At 41.2% G+C, this 14893-nt stretch overlaps 1 protein-coding gene across 2 annotated transcripts in view; it reads left to right on the forward strand.

Moving 5' to 3' along the window:
- Positions 1–3773: 3773 nt before the first annotated feature.
- RTTN (rotatin) overlaps positions 3774–14893 on the forward strand; it is a 368340-nt gene continuing 357220 nt past the window's right edge. For both annotated transcript variants that reach the window (XM_088475926.1, XM_088475927.1), the window contains exon 1: positions 3774–3862. The gene's annotated coding sequence lies outside the window, so the exon portion shown is untranslated. The remainder of the gene's footprint in view (positions 3863–14893) is intronic.

The following is a 14893-nucleotide window of genomic DNA, read 5'->3' on the forward strand; positions in this document are numbered from 1 at the left end:
TCATTTCATTAGTCCATCCCTACTCCTGCAAACAATTCCATACTTAACTCCATTCATCCATGCCAGGGACCTCTCCACTCAAGCATATACTGAGGGGCAGTTACATACAGTATCGGTATGGAATACCGCCGGACGCTGGACACCGGCAGTGAAGATCCCGACAGGTAAGTATTTTTTCTGTTTACTAACCATACCCCCCCCCCCAATCCTCCCTTAGTGGTGTCTAACCCTAATCTCCCCCCCAAATGCCTAAACCTAACCCCCCCTTCCCCGCAGCCTAACCCTATGTCCACGCCCGGCTTACCTTCGATTGGCATGCCGGGCGTCAGACTCCCGGCAGAGGTAAAATGACAGGCGGCGGGATCTCGACGCCTGTCATTAGACCCCTGCCGGGATTAGACAGTCAGGATGCCGACCGTCGGCATTTAGACAGTCGGCATACCGACTGCCACCTATATATACATGTGTCATACTTGCTTACTCTCCCAGAACGTCTAGGAGACTCACAAAACTTGGTTGGCTTTCCTAGAAAAGTAGGCAAGTCTCCCAGAGGTCGCACATTTACCGAATTTACCGAAGTTCGTGTGGCTTGATGATGCAATTCATGCTGAATCGTAATATTGTGGCATTGCCCCCACTTTACTATGCCATCGGGGCATTGTATAGCGAGGAAAGAGCAAGGCCACAATGATGTAACTGCCCCCTACTTCACTGCAGCACGCTCCCACCGCCAACTGGCTGTAGGGATGGCCAATCGGCAGTTCCAAATCATCGATGTTATGGATCAATGCAGGATCACCATGTCTGCATTTAATGTAGATGGTTAGTAAAATTATATTGATCTTCTCTAAGATCTACTGTACATTATTTTGATGCATGCACTGTAAGCAGTTAGATTAGTACTGTGCATGCGCAGTTGAAAAATAAAAATAAAGCAAGAGATATTGGATACCAGTTAAGTATATCACTGCTGCAGCATCAGGGTTTTTTTGATTGATTCTTTTGAAACATCATGGGCTTGATTCTGATGTCCATGTGTGCCTCTTTTGTCAGTTTTGCTTGTGCTACAAACTTTTCCCTGGTGTAGAAGCGTGCGTCTGAATCTACAAGGACTGAAACTTCCACCAACCCTATGCTAGGTGCAGAATCCCAATCAGAAGGCCTCATTCAGAGATGTGCATTGTTCCAATTTTTACGCAGTAGTGTGATTATCGGTGAACTGCGCATGCACCAAATCTCCTATGCGATTCTGCACACACACCTTCAACGATTACAGCATGAACACTGGGAAGTGTTCCGAAAAATGCAGACGGGTCTGTGCCATTTTGGAGGTGCAATCCCCTACATACATAAGATGGCTCCAGTGTCTCAGTCAAGGCATCCATGGTGCGTAACAATAGTGTTACTCACGGTTGCAGTTGTGGTGCTGTTTGCGATGACCCTGGTGGGTGTCTCAGCACTATAATTTTTACACATAATAATTTCTCTGCATCATACGAAATCACACCTGTGATTGCAACACCGTACCTCTCTTTTTAACGCCTTAGAATTTCTTAGATGTAGTTGAAAAATAACGAGAATTTGTATGAATATTGGCATTATTTGCAACTTGCGAGTCAGGCCCCATGACTCCAGATTTGACCCCAATTTGCAACACATTGGGCATTAAAATTGATCTTTGGAAAAGATGGGAGATTGATGCCCATCCCTACCTGACTGCCAGGGCTGGCTCTTGGGTTATTCGACCAGTGCGGTTGAACAGGGGCGCCACCCCATAGAGGGCGCACCCGTCCCAACATCCCGATTTCAGCGGGACAGCACTGTCCCGCTGTTCCACCCGGGGGACGAAGTTTCCCAAGGGTGGTCTGGTCGGGAACCCCTACCGCCGCAGCTGTGCCGGACCCCGTAGTAGCTGAATGAATGCTGCGCGTGGCATCCATTCAGTGCCGGGGGTCACCCCCAGCCTGACGTTACACGGGAGGCATGCTGCTCGGGCACGCCCCCAAATAACGTCACATAGGCTCCAAGGGTAGCCGCGCCCTGTGCCGGAAGGATGTAAAGCGCTCTCTAGTTGCGCGCGGCGCAGCCGTACATGATTGAAAATGGAGGCATGGCCTAATTACCATAGGTCACGCCCCCATTTTCAATCGCACACGGCTGCGCCACGCACAACTGGAGAGCACTTTACATCCTTTCCGGTACAGGGCGCGGCTACCCCTGGAGCCGGCCCTGCTAACTATGTGTGCTTACAATATTTGTTGAACATTTTGGGGGAGATGTACTAAGCCTTGGAGAGAGATAAAGTACCAACCAATCACCTCCTAACTTTATGTTTAAAAAATTAGTTAGGAGCAGATTGAAATGTACTTTATCTCTCTTCAAGGCTTAGTACATCTGCCCCTTTGTGTGCTGAGCAGACACAAATCAACTACTGTATGTAGATTGTCTGAATTGCAACTTGGCATTTATGGTAAGAACTGTCTGCCAGCACAAGGAAAGGTAATGCTGGCCATACACGGGACGATTGATCACACGATTTGGGCAGTTTCTACAGGTTGGCCAGACCAATCTTTGAAAATACTTGTATTTTGAGTCTTCTGCGACCCCGATGCGCGTCCCCGTCATCTAGTTGGATCGCAGATCATATGGTTTCGCAGAGAAATCTGAACTGATCGTGTAGGAATTATGTGATGTGATTAATCAAATAGTTGCATTTTAAATACAAATCGTCCTGTATCTGAAAGGAATAATTTTCAAGGGAAATCGTACAACTGATTTGACCAACTTTTGAATCCCACCATGTATGGCCACCTTAAGAGGAGATAATGGGGTAGATGTATGATAGCGGCACTTAACGTGCTGCTATAACGCTTCCCCTCTTTACGGAGGCGAAGCAGGAAGCACTACCGATGAGATATAACTCCCCCCTCTGGCGCTACCCGCTAGAGACCACAGCGCATCAGCCTAGTGCTGATGCCCTGTCTCTGTCCCGGCCGGCTCCACTGAGCATGCGCGGGATCTCGCAAGTATCGTGAGATCCCTGTGTGCAGCCTGGAGCCGCCACAGCAGGGACAGCACTGTCCCTGCTGTGGGTATAGGCTAGTACCAGGCTGTAGCCGTCGATAACAACAGCTACAGCAGGCCGAACGGTCCGATATGACCGTTTATACATGGCCCAGGCTATCGGAGCTGCTATCTTGTAGACAGCAGCGCCGATAATGACAGGGGGGCATAGCGCCCCTGTCATTCACCGCCCAGACCACCGATCATACATCGGGGAAAAGTGGTATCAACCTCTTCTGGGCTTCATACATCTCCCCCAATGTGCTTTAGAGACTACCTTACGCCTGCATTTGTTGCATACAGTATGTTGTTCTCTATCAGACACAGCAATTGTCATTTAGAAAAAGTTAAATCCTTCCTGGGTGCCTTTGGATATACTAGCTAAATGGTTTATATCCGCACAACCTGAGGAATATAACCAGACAACCAAATGTCCGCTATGTAGTATGTAGCAACAAGCAGTAGCGCTGCACAAAGAACCGTTTTCATTTCTCCCTCTTCTCTTCCCTCCATTCCCAACCGCAGCAGCAGCAGCAGTAGTACCCGTATGCACTGAGAAACTGTCACTAAGCTTATCTTAACCAATCGCAGAGTTCCTCTCATATACAATAGTGCTGGAAACAGCTGAAATGGATGCGGCGATTGGTTTCTCCCACACAGTGTAATGATTGGCTGTGACTGAATGTGGGCGGTGCCCGGGTAATGCAGGACTGGTTACAGACAGACAGTGCAGCAGCCTCTTCCTGTGCAGTACATTGTTATTAGTCCGTTACCATTACTATCACTGTACCTGTGCAAGGTATGTACACCACCTGTCTGTGTGTGGCCATCCATCTGTAGGGCATGCTATCGCTAGAGCACATCATATTTCATTTATTGCTTATCAGGCAAATATTCTATTACAACCGGTGGCTTTCCATGTGCTATTGTACTTGAAGTCTCAGCAATATCTACCTTATCTTTGGAGTAAGGTCGTCATACAGTTTATCTCTTATTGGGATGTACGCAGCCACATCAGGCTACAGTACATGTTCTTGTTTGGCCAATTTTGGATATTTGCACAATAAAGTTGTAACTCTGGGTGTTAGTACATAAATGAATGCTTTGTCAGTTCCTATCACAACCTACTCAAATTTTGTATTTGCTTTGTGTTTTGTCTGAATGTTCTATGGTTTTATGATTAGTCCCTTATGATCTCAAGCTTGCATTCCTATAAAATTATCTATAGGGGCATATTCACTTGGGAGTGAGGTTAGTATTGCAAAAAAAGCTTGCGGACCTCGTGCCCAAATCTAGATTACCGCGGATATGAAAAATCTCAAAACCCGTCGTATACAATTTTAAAAAATGCATCCGGGGTTTTCTGCTTCGAAAAACCTGCGGTGTGAGAAAACTAAAATAAAACATTGTGGTGCCCGGTCATCTACCATTCATATTTGCACTGGGGAGGGGGTTGCTAGGCGATGTAGTTCTCTCCACTGCTGCCTCTGGGGGCACACACACACGCACGCACACTTGTCACAGTCACTCGCACACACGCAAATGTACTTACACACACTCACCCATTCTTACCACATACTCACGCATTCTTACCACATGCTGCTGCAGAAGACTGGGTGCCGACAGCCTGGATGAAGAAGACGAATACGGCGCTTTGGAAGGAGTGATTACTGACTAAGCTAATTGGAAACTTCCAATTGCTTAATAAGTCATTGGGGAGCGGGGGGATGGTGCCGCAGGGGTACCAGAGCAATTCCCGACCATTTTTCCTAAAAATATGGTTTTAGGAATCATTGGTTGTGCTCTGGGGCTGCAAGAAAAAAGCTCCCGCCGCTCAAAAAATGAAAAACCCTACACCTACTTGAATAGCAGAAACCTCACAGGTGCAGGATTTTTGCTATTCTCGCACCTAATTGAGTAGGCCCAATTGTCTGAGTCTATGTTTTAAGGTGGGTACACTCTGCAAAGATATATCTGCAGATCAAGTGATCTGCAGAGCTATCTGCAGATGATGGTCGTTCATATACACTGAATGACCATTATCTTCCAGGCAGCCGCGAGTCCCTCTGGGCGCGACCTCCTCCCACGGCTTCCACTGCAAGTGCACGGGCGATCGGCTTATCACCCGTAAACACTTGCCGATGGACAGATATGTCTGCAGATATATCTTTCCATCGGCTGTGCAGTACAGCACACGCAATATATCTGTGAACGACGTCGTTCAGACATATCTATGATACACACTGGTCGATTGATCTGCCAATATATCTGTCAGTGTGTACCCAACTCTAGGTGCATGTTTATCAATGATCAGGTTTTAAACCACATCATTGAAATTGCTTAATTAAGGGGGAGATTTATCAAAGCTTGGAGAGAGATTAAGAACCAACCAATAAATCTGGTGTTACAAAGGTAAAATTATACCCAGAACAACAACATCTATCTAATTAGTAAGAAAAATGCACAGTCAATAACTAATAACATAAACCTGGCCAGTATGACTGGGCAGACAAAACAAACATAAACATACATACATAAAAGGAAAACACATAAGGGGAGAGGTGGGGGGGGAGAGAAAAAAAACAAATTTGTAATCTAAATATGTTATGAGTAAAGACTATGGCATAGGGCATAGAAATAAAATCACATTCAATGGGCGGAATTCAATTGTTTTCGCGGCCCGCATCTCCCGTCTAAAGTGACAGGAGGTCGCGGGCTGCTATGCAATTGTTCCAGATTTTCGTGCTGATCGCGCCCAAAGTGGTCGGGTTTAGCCGCGTAAAGCAGCTAAACTCGACCAAAGTGCTGGGCGCGATCGCGAAAACATGTTTGGGTGCCCAAACATGTCACTTTTCACACATTTCAGCTCTCACCCCCCTGGGGCTGCGAGCTGAAATGTAGCGCTGGCAGCTGATCGTGCCCGACAGGAGCAAGAATTGAATAGCTCCGTCGGGCGCGATGGGGGCAGGAATCAATTGAATTCCGCCCAATATCAGATTAATCAGACTTTAAAGTTAACCTCTAGACTTATAATATTATGCATTGAGTAAAATTTGCCTGTGGAGATACCATTCTGTGTTACTAAACAATTTAAAGATTTAAGTTTGTTCTTCTGAGGGTAATAAATTTATATATAAACCCCATTTCCTATAGAATTTTTCCACACCATTATCCAAATCAGGGAGAGTAGCTCTCCTATCGAAGTACATAAGTTGTGTCATCTTCAACTTAACTTCATTCAATGAAGGAGAGGTTTTGGAGGTCCAGTGAATAATAATTATCTTTTTTGCTATAGTGTCTGTTGTAGTTAATACATTTTATAGATATTTTTTTTCCTTACCTAAGGACCAATTAGAAAAATTGACATACAAACAGGCTAATGGATCTGGACAGAGTTGGAGGGAAAAAATTTAATTAATAAGATTGATAATTTTATTCCAGAATCTTCTAATTTTCCAACAATACCAGAAGCAATGAAAAAAAATTTGCGTTAGTGACATAACATTTGCAACAATTACCCAGTTCGGAATCAATTATATGTTTTCTTTGTGCAGGGTAACATATGCTCTATGTATTGTTCTAATATGCACTTCCTGTAAATAAGTAGACTGCTAAATTTATAAGGTAGAGTCATAATGTATGATTAGGACTGAGGAATTTTGAAGTGTGGGAATATCTCTTTGCCAGGCCACTACCAGTTTATAAGTTGCCGGAGAAGCCAATGTCTTCATTAGACCTGAATACAGGTGTCTTGTTTTGTAAGGGATGGAGGGAGAAAGTTTCAATAAAGAACCGATTAGGTATTTCGCTTTGCTTTCAGCAGTAATAATCTGCCATGGGGAACATGGAACATCTTGAAACTTGATAAGGAAGACAGACACAAAATAAATGTTAAGTTATACGCACAAAGTGCAACATAGTTATTAGTGAATTACTTTTTTTTTTTCTCTCAGTCATGTCTGTTTTCAGATTTTGATGGTAGACACAGATCCACATTAATAGTGTCAGCAATCATTTTACAAATGATGTATTGCTTCTTGTGGATACAATGATCCCCAAAGGAGCTGGCAACACTTAAGTCTGACCATCAACCAGAAATGCATCATGCTGCCTCATATTTGGTGACAGTTCTGCAGCCAATTATGTTCTAGCTATAGGGGGTTTGAAGCAAAGCAAAAAAAAAGCAAGCAACTTTGCACTTGGACAAACATGTTGCAATGCAAAGGGTGCAAATACATTTATTATTTTTGCATACAGGGTACATACTCTCTGCTTTTGCATGTAGCCCAGAAATGTTGAGAAGCTTTTTTTTTTTTTCTTACACACTTCAGTTTAGATTTAGATATGTTTGCAGTTTGGACATGCCCCTCTCAAATTTAAATCTCTGCAAATTTTGACCCTCTTGCAATTCAGTATGGTTTGCCAAGGTGAAAAGCTACTTTAGATCTGCTAGCAACTCAGAATGTGCCCCTAAGTGAGTACTGTCCTTAACAGGTAGATCCCATGCTATAGTGTCCTTAGGGCATGGACACATTTTGTTGGACTGTCCCCAGTGTAAGGATGCCCTAAAGACAACCGCTCAGTGGCTATTCCTGACACTTGTCCCAAGTATCAGGTGCAATGTTCAGTCTGGTCATACACACACTCAATGCAATATTAGGCCAATTGCACAGTTCACTGCTAAACACATGACGTATGTGGCAAGCATAATATTTTAATAAATGATCCTCATTGATTAGAATGTAGTTTGCTAACACATCTTTTAACATATCTTATGCTCATGTTTTTGCAATTTAATTGCAACATTTTGTAAGTAACTGTTATGGAGCATACACACTGTCAGATTTGTCAGATGAACGATTTGAACGATTTTTGACTGCATTAAAATGAATGGAATCGTCCAAGTCTGACTGCAAACCCATCATATGTCAGATATCGTTATCTGACAAACGGGAACGCGCATCGTTCAGGCATGTCAGATATGTCAGATTTTCCTTCAGATATGAACGACTGAACGATTTTTAAATCGTTATCGTTCAGATCTGAAGGAAAAATCTGACCGTGTGTATGCACCATTAGAAGTTTTCTTTTTATTTATTTATTTTTGAATTAAGAAATCCAGCACTGAAACCATAATTCGAAAATAAAATGGTAAATGTTTTAGTACTTTGTGAAAAGTGACAAGATGCAAAGTTTATTTTTTTACCATGAGATTTCTATGAACTTAACAGCTGTGTGTGTGTTTCACCCCCCTCATGACTATAGAGGTGGGTATTCAAGTTCTGAAGCTATGACTTGTGTTAATATTTTAGAAAGGTTGCCAACTTTCCTTCGTTAGCTGCAACTGTCACCATGTAGCACTTGAGTATGGTGTCATTCCTTATGTGTAATCTTAATGTATTTGCCATGCAGTAACGTTTGACACCACAGAGAGTAGAAAGCTGTCAGTACTAAAGGACTGTACTTGTTTAGACGATCAGTTAAGATTGATTATGCGTCATATTAAAAGGCTTTAGCTCTTGTATAGTAAAATAGCATATTAACTACAGTCATGTAGTCTGAATTTTCAGGCCATTTCATTATTTGCCAGTGATGTTTTGGTAGCATACTAGAATAACAATTTTCAATGTGTAAACATTGCATTGTGATAAGAAGGAAAAATAGAACGATAACCTTTACTATTCATTTCAGTTCTTTCCAGTATTAACCAAACCTCAGCTCTTTGCATGACCAGAAATAAGAATTTAAGATCTGATTTTAAGTAAATTGAAAAAGAAGGTTCAAATTTGCACCACCTAATTGAATTTGCATTCCATGGGGTATATTTAATAAAGTGTGGGTTTATAGAAGTGGAGGTGTTGCCCATAGCAACCAATCAGATTCTAGCTATTATCTTCTAGAAGGAGCTAGATAAATGACAAGTAGAATTTGATTGGTTGCTATGGGCAACACCTCAACTTCTATAAACCCGCACTTTAGTAAATTTACCCCCTTGTCTGGGTCATCATTTAGCTGGATTTGCACCCCTTTCACACTGCAAAGCCGGATCGCATCAGGGATTTTGTACACTGGTCCATCCCGGGTACTATCCGGCTGAGACCCCTTTCAGACTGGCGGCCCAACCCGGTTTATTGCCTGGGCGATGACGTCACTGCCATTACGTGTCTAGCCGGCGTTTGGAGATGAGAACATCTCCAAGCGCTGGATCTTCCTATGCTATGAGCAGGACCCGGGTCGAATCGACCCGGGTTACCTCTTCACACTGCTGTGCGAGGTAGGTTGAAACCATGTTCAACCTTGCTCGTTACCCGGCTTGAAATGCCGGGTCCCTCGACTTGGGTTATTTCAACTGGGTCCTTCCACACTGCACATTCACATGGAATAACCCGGATTATTGCTGGCAGTATGAAAGGGGTATAAATATGGCCCTTCATGCCTTTCAGTGACCTCTCCCAACTTATGACATCTGCTTGTACTGGGCCTTATTTCCATCTTTCCTTATGACCAACTTGAAAGTATTTACATACAACATTTTTCTCACGAAGTGTGTGTGGTGAAAACATTCATATTGTTTTCACATTACTGGAAAACATAGTAGATATAGCAATGGTTCCCAAACTTTCTTGAATCATGGCTCCCTAGAGCTGTGTTTCTCAAACTCTGCCCTCAGGACTCCACACAGGTCACATTTTCCAGGTCTCCTGGCAGGAACATAGGTGTATTCATTACTCACTGATACATTTTAAAAGATCCACGGGTGAAGTAAATTATTTCACTTTGTGATTCTGTGGGGAGACCTGGAAAACATGCACTGAGGACCGGGTTTGAGAATCTGTGTTTTAGAGCATCAACATTTTTTTCACTGCACCCCAAGGCTAAAAGTTTCTCATTGAAACATTTACAAAAAATAATTAAATTAAGCAAATTCTGTTTACCTGTCCTTAGGTGTTTGTCCACATATTTTAAGATTGGCAGCCAACTGCACTGGTTTTACTTATCGCATTGATCATCATTAATTTGATTTGGTTCTGGACCACCAACCCATGGCATCCTTGAAAATGCCTCGAGGCACCCAGTTTGGGAACCACTGCAGCTATAGGGAATCATAAAAATTCTACACTTGAGCAGATCACAAGTAGTAGGCAATTGAAACAGGTCATATTTTAGAAAGGTTTAGTCTTTGAAATCTGAAAATTAAAAAAAAAACACCATTAATATCTTTAAGCAGAGGTTGTTAAACTTTTTTTTTTTTTAGATTTGGAAAAATAATTAGGAGGATGTCCAGATTTAAAATAATAATTAATTAATAATAAAAAAAATAAAAATGTTTAATTGCAATGCTGGGAACACTTTTGGCATAATTCAGAGATGTATGGTAACTTGATGATTAGCATACTTCTCCGATGGTTTAGGGTCTGCATATGCACAGTACCTGTTTTGCGAAGATTGACATGCTGCTGCATTTGGGGGTCGGAGCAGGGGAGTGACTGGCCACCATTCCCGGAAGCGGGGGCCTGTCGCCCTCGTTTTCAGGGAGGAACGAGGCCCTGCATCTGCGATGATGGACGCAGATTTCCTAGCCTCTCAGCTGCCAGGACCTGGCCCGGTGGCGGTAATCTTCTGCAGTTTGGCCAAAGGATCAAGTGGTTGCAATGGTGATCCCAGGCTACGAACTCTGTCGTATCGCTGGGATCGCAGATGCAGCAAGGTGGTGTCTGTTTCCTACAGGCACCTCTTGCTGCATTAGCATTTTAGATGGACAGAATTGCTCAGCCGCTTGTGTGTGGCTCTGCAATTCCGTCCATCTCTGAATCAGGCTCTTTGTTCACAGTGCACTGGAGGTCTTCTCCCTCCCACCATTAAGGAATGGTTTGCTGTATTGACTAATACATGTAAGTGGATAAAATAACCATAAAGTACTAGATATATTTGCTGAATTCACTGCCACTTGGATCTAATGGAGATAATTTTATGATTCATCTTTGTTCAAAGCCCTAATGACCTCTCCCAATCTCCCCTTATATGCATGTAGTTTAATAGACTCTTGTATGTTTTTTTTTTTTTGGGTAGATGTAGATCTTTGTGTATTATTCATTAAAATACATTGCATTCTCATAGCATTGTGCAAGGTCTCTGGGTTCTGGTTGCCCTACACCCAAAGAGAGCGCACCTGACCCCTTCTTCAGTTTGCATTCCTAGTAGGACCAGGTACTCCGACAGATGGCGCAGCGCTCTTCCCTCCCTACCCACCCCACACTCTCACACATACACTTAACCCTTACCCTCTCCACCCACTTCCCTCATCGCCCTTCACCCCTTACACCCCCCAAACCCCAACCTCCACCACTACCCATCACCCCCCCCATCCAAATCCACCACCACCATTGAACGGGTGCGATTCACCGCTACATCTGCACTTCTGGTTCAATATTCTCCCCCTTTTCTTGTCCTACTTTCTTCACTTCTACAGTATACAGTATTGTAGATCCATTGCTGGGGTGGTTTGCAGCACAGAATTCTATCTGTGTTTTTTTTTTTTTTATATACTGGTGTTATATTATACTGTTTATTGTATACATGCTACCATTTCCAATGTGTTTTTTTTTTTTATTAAATAAAGATAACAAAAAGAAATAAAATATACATGGTCAACATTTTAAGATTAGCAATTTCATTTAATTTAATATTTGTTTGTATCTTCCGATGCTTGCAGAGTCTTAAGAGTAGATGAATGGTGCTAAACTAGAAACCCCAATACCTCAGCAATCAGAAAACCACAATTGAACAATTTGAAGATTTGTTGCTCGATTTTTAGGATCTCCCAATCTAGCAACCTTCACCCATACATCACAGATCTTTTTCAGTGACTTGCAGATCAATTTCAGCAAATACAGATCTGCCAATCTTGAAAGGCCCATCCTTTTACTAATAGCCGTCTGAAAATCTGCTGATTGTTACCATACACTAGCAATCTACAGCCCCAATGGATCTGTGAAATCCAACATGTTGGACAACCTGATTTAACAATTTCAATCACTTGGTTGCAATCTGTGAACCCCATACATTGCAGATTATTTTTTATACAATCATCGGCAAAATGCAGAATTACTACAATCGATTGTATGTATGGGGGTCTTAGCTCGTGAAAGATTGACAGCTTTTGTAATCAGCTATTCAGCTTTGTATAAAACTCCAGCCTTTAAAAACGAAAGCCGAATCCATTATCCGGATCCCCATCATAGTTTCCATAGGTCAAGGTTTCTGAGAAGTTTTAACTCTTAAAAAAGGACTGTAGGAAACTGAATTGCTTGTGGACTCACTCAATCATAGATTTAATTACATTAAAGTCAGTATTTTTATTGATATACATAAAAATGTAATATCACTACTAACAATAAGGTGAAATATTAAAACTTGAAATTAAGTGATATGTTGCTATGGTGTACTAATGATTTGAAGATCTTCTTTTATATTTGGTCATTTATTTGTCTGTAGAAGCTTTATTTATTGCAGAAAATATTGTAAGGTCCTAAAGGCACTGGAATTTTATTTTTACAATTCAAATAAATCAAAGGACTTTTACATTGTGAATAATTAACTATCTTTTTAGCAAGACAATTGTCTCATATCCAGGTATTCCATATAGCCAATGCAGCCAATGTACACCTGGAACTTAAGATTTCATTAGTACTGTAGTATTTTTTTGTGTTCAAACCTTCAAAGAGGTATTACAGGAGACAATACATCTTGTCTATTTTTCCTGTATATGTACAATGTTAAAATTGAGTGATGTAGGCGCATATTTACTAAGCAGTGGATTTAGAAACCTCAGATTTTGTCTGCCGTATTTAAAGGGACAATGAATGCAAAATCAGGATTGTAATAGTACTACTAACTTGTCTGTATAATAGAAGTCCTATCCATCACTTGCTATACAAGTGAGTACTGTAGGTTGAACTTTGCATTCTTATGTAGGCAGTGTTATGTGAGAGCTTAAAGGTACATTGAAATGTAGCTGTGCTTATACAACAACACTAACAGTTTTTACATAAAAAAAGTTTCATTTATTACAAAGAGAAATATACTGGGTAAATGTATATACATACAATACCTATTAAAACAATGACAGACAATGGAATGTAAAATGTAAATTACAAAAAACTACCCAATAGAAATTAAATAAAATTAAAACAAATAAAAAATGAAAAAAAAACTTTAAAAAATTAAGTCTTTAGGATATGGTTCTAAGTTGTTTATAAGGAGCCTGTACATATAAAAAGTATAATGCATTAGAGGCTTCCATTATAGTGTGGATCCGTTTAGTTAGTTGTGAACAATATAGTTGTGTTTATTTATGCGTTTGCGCATGCGTTGTTCCTATTAAACACAATCACTGTCACTGAAGATATAAAAAATCAATTGGATTCTGATCCAATTTATTTGGACAAAAGAAATGTCATCCAAGCAAAAGGGGGCTACTTTGAGGCATCTAAAATATAAAACATTTTTTGATTTAACACTTTTTTGTTTACAACATAATTCCATATGTGTTCTTTCATAGTTTTGATGTCTTCAGTATTAATCTACTATGTTGAAAAAAAATTAAATAAACAAAAACCATTGAATGAGAAGGGGTATCCAAACTTATGTTATTGTTATTATGGTGAGTGCAAAGCCCCTGTGATTTCTATATAAACAATGTGGTCACATACCATGTTGCACCCCAAATCTAGGAATGGTGAGTGCCATGGATTATTGCTTTTTGTTTTTGATTAATTTTTATAATCTTTTTGTGATCACATTTTCTCATGCACCCCTTTTAACCTGTTTAATCTAACTTGTGTCAGCTGTTTTCCTAGGTGCTTGGTGACTGTCTCACGTTTAAAAGCAAAGTTGCTGTGGGCTTTAAACCTTGATAGCTTACCCAGAGTTTAACACTAATGTGATGGCTAGTTCCATGTTATAATTCTGAGCAATAGAGTAGGGACTTGCAGTAAAGTGGGGTCCCGTGACCGGGGCTGCAAGCTTAAATACATTGATCAATTCATGAACCAAAACTCCACTGTTTATTATGTTTATTATTATTATGGTGAGTGCAGAGCCCCTGTGATTTTTATTTAAACAATGTGGTCACATACCATGTTGTACCCCCAATCTAGGAAATACACCCACCCACCCACATACACACAAAAAGGACGCCCAACACTAGCAGAGTCTCACAGGACCTGGCGTGCCGTGAAGGCTATTTGGCGCGACTGAAGCAAAGATGTGTGAGGACATATCTGTATAAAGTACTGTATATAAAGATGTTTTCTGAATTCTATTTGGTAACTATTCTCTTAGTTCCTTTTCTGAAAGCGATTCAAAACTCTCCTGGACAGGTATTTGTTGTCAGAATCAGAACACAAGCCAACTCTTCCATGTCTCTCGCACCCATTTTATATTACAATGGTTGTCAACTCCAGTACTCTCAACAGCTCATATTTTCAAAATTTCTGTCTGTGGAAGCAGGTGGGATAGTTACTGACACAGCAAAATAGATTACCTTACCTTGCATGATTAAATAAATCTACAATACATGAACTGTTGGGAGTACTTGGGGACTGGAGTTAAGAAACACTGATATATTATATAAAAGTTTGCTTTGTGTCCTATTCAGTGCCACTATTGCTGGTATCGTGGTGCCGAATCAGAATATAACCAGTATTGTCAACATGACCATATGAGATTTTTGGATGATATATAATTCTAACTACTACACATTTGTTAATTCATTTTTTTTTGCCACAATTGACCAATTCATGAAGAGTCACATGGCATGTTCACTACC

The sequence above is a fragment of the Taudactylus pleione genome, unplaced genomic scaffold (assembly GCF_031769625.1).
Source record: "Taudactylus pleione unplaced genomic scaffold, aTauple2 ptg000179l, whole genome shotgun sequence".
In the NCBI taxonomy this organism is placed as follows: domain Eukaryota; kingdom Metazoa; phylum Chordata; class Amphibia; order Anura; family Myobatrachidae; genus Taudactylus; species Taudactylus pleione.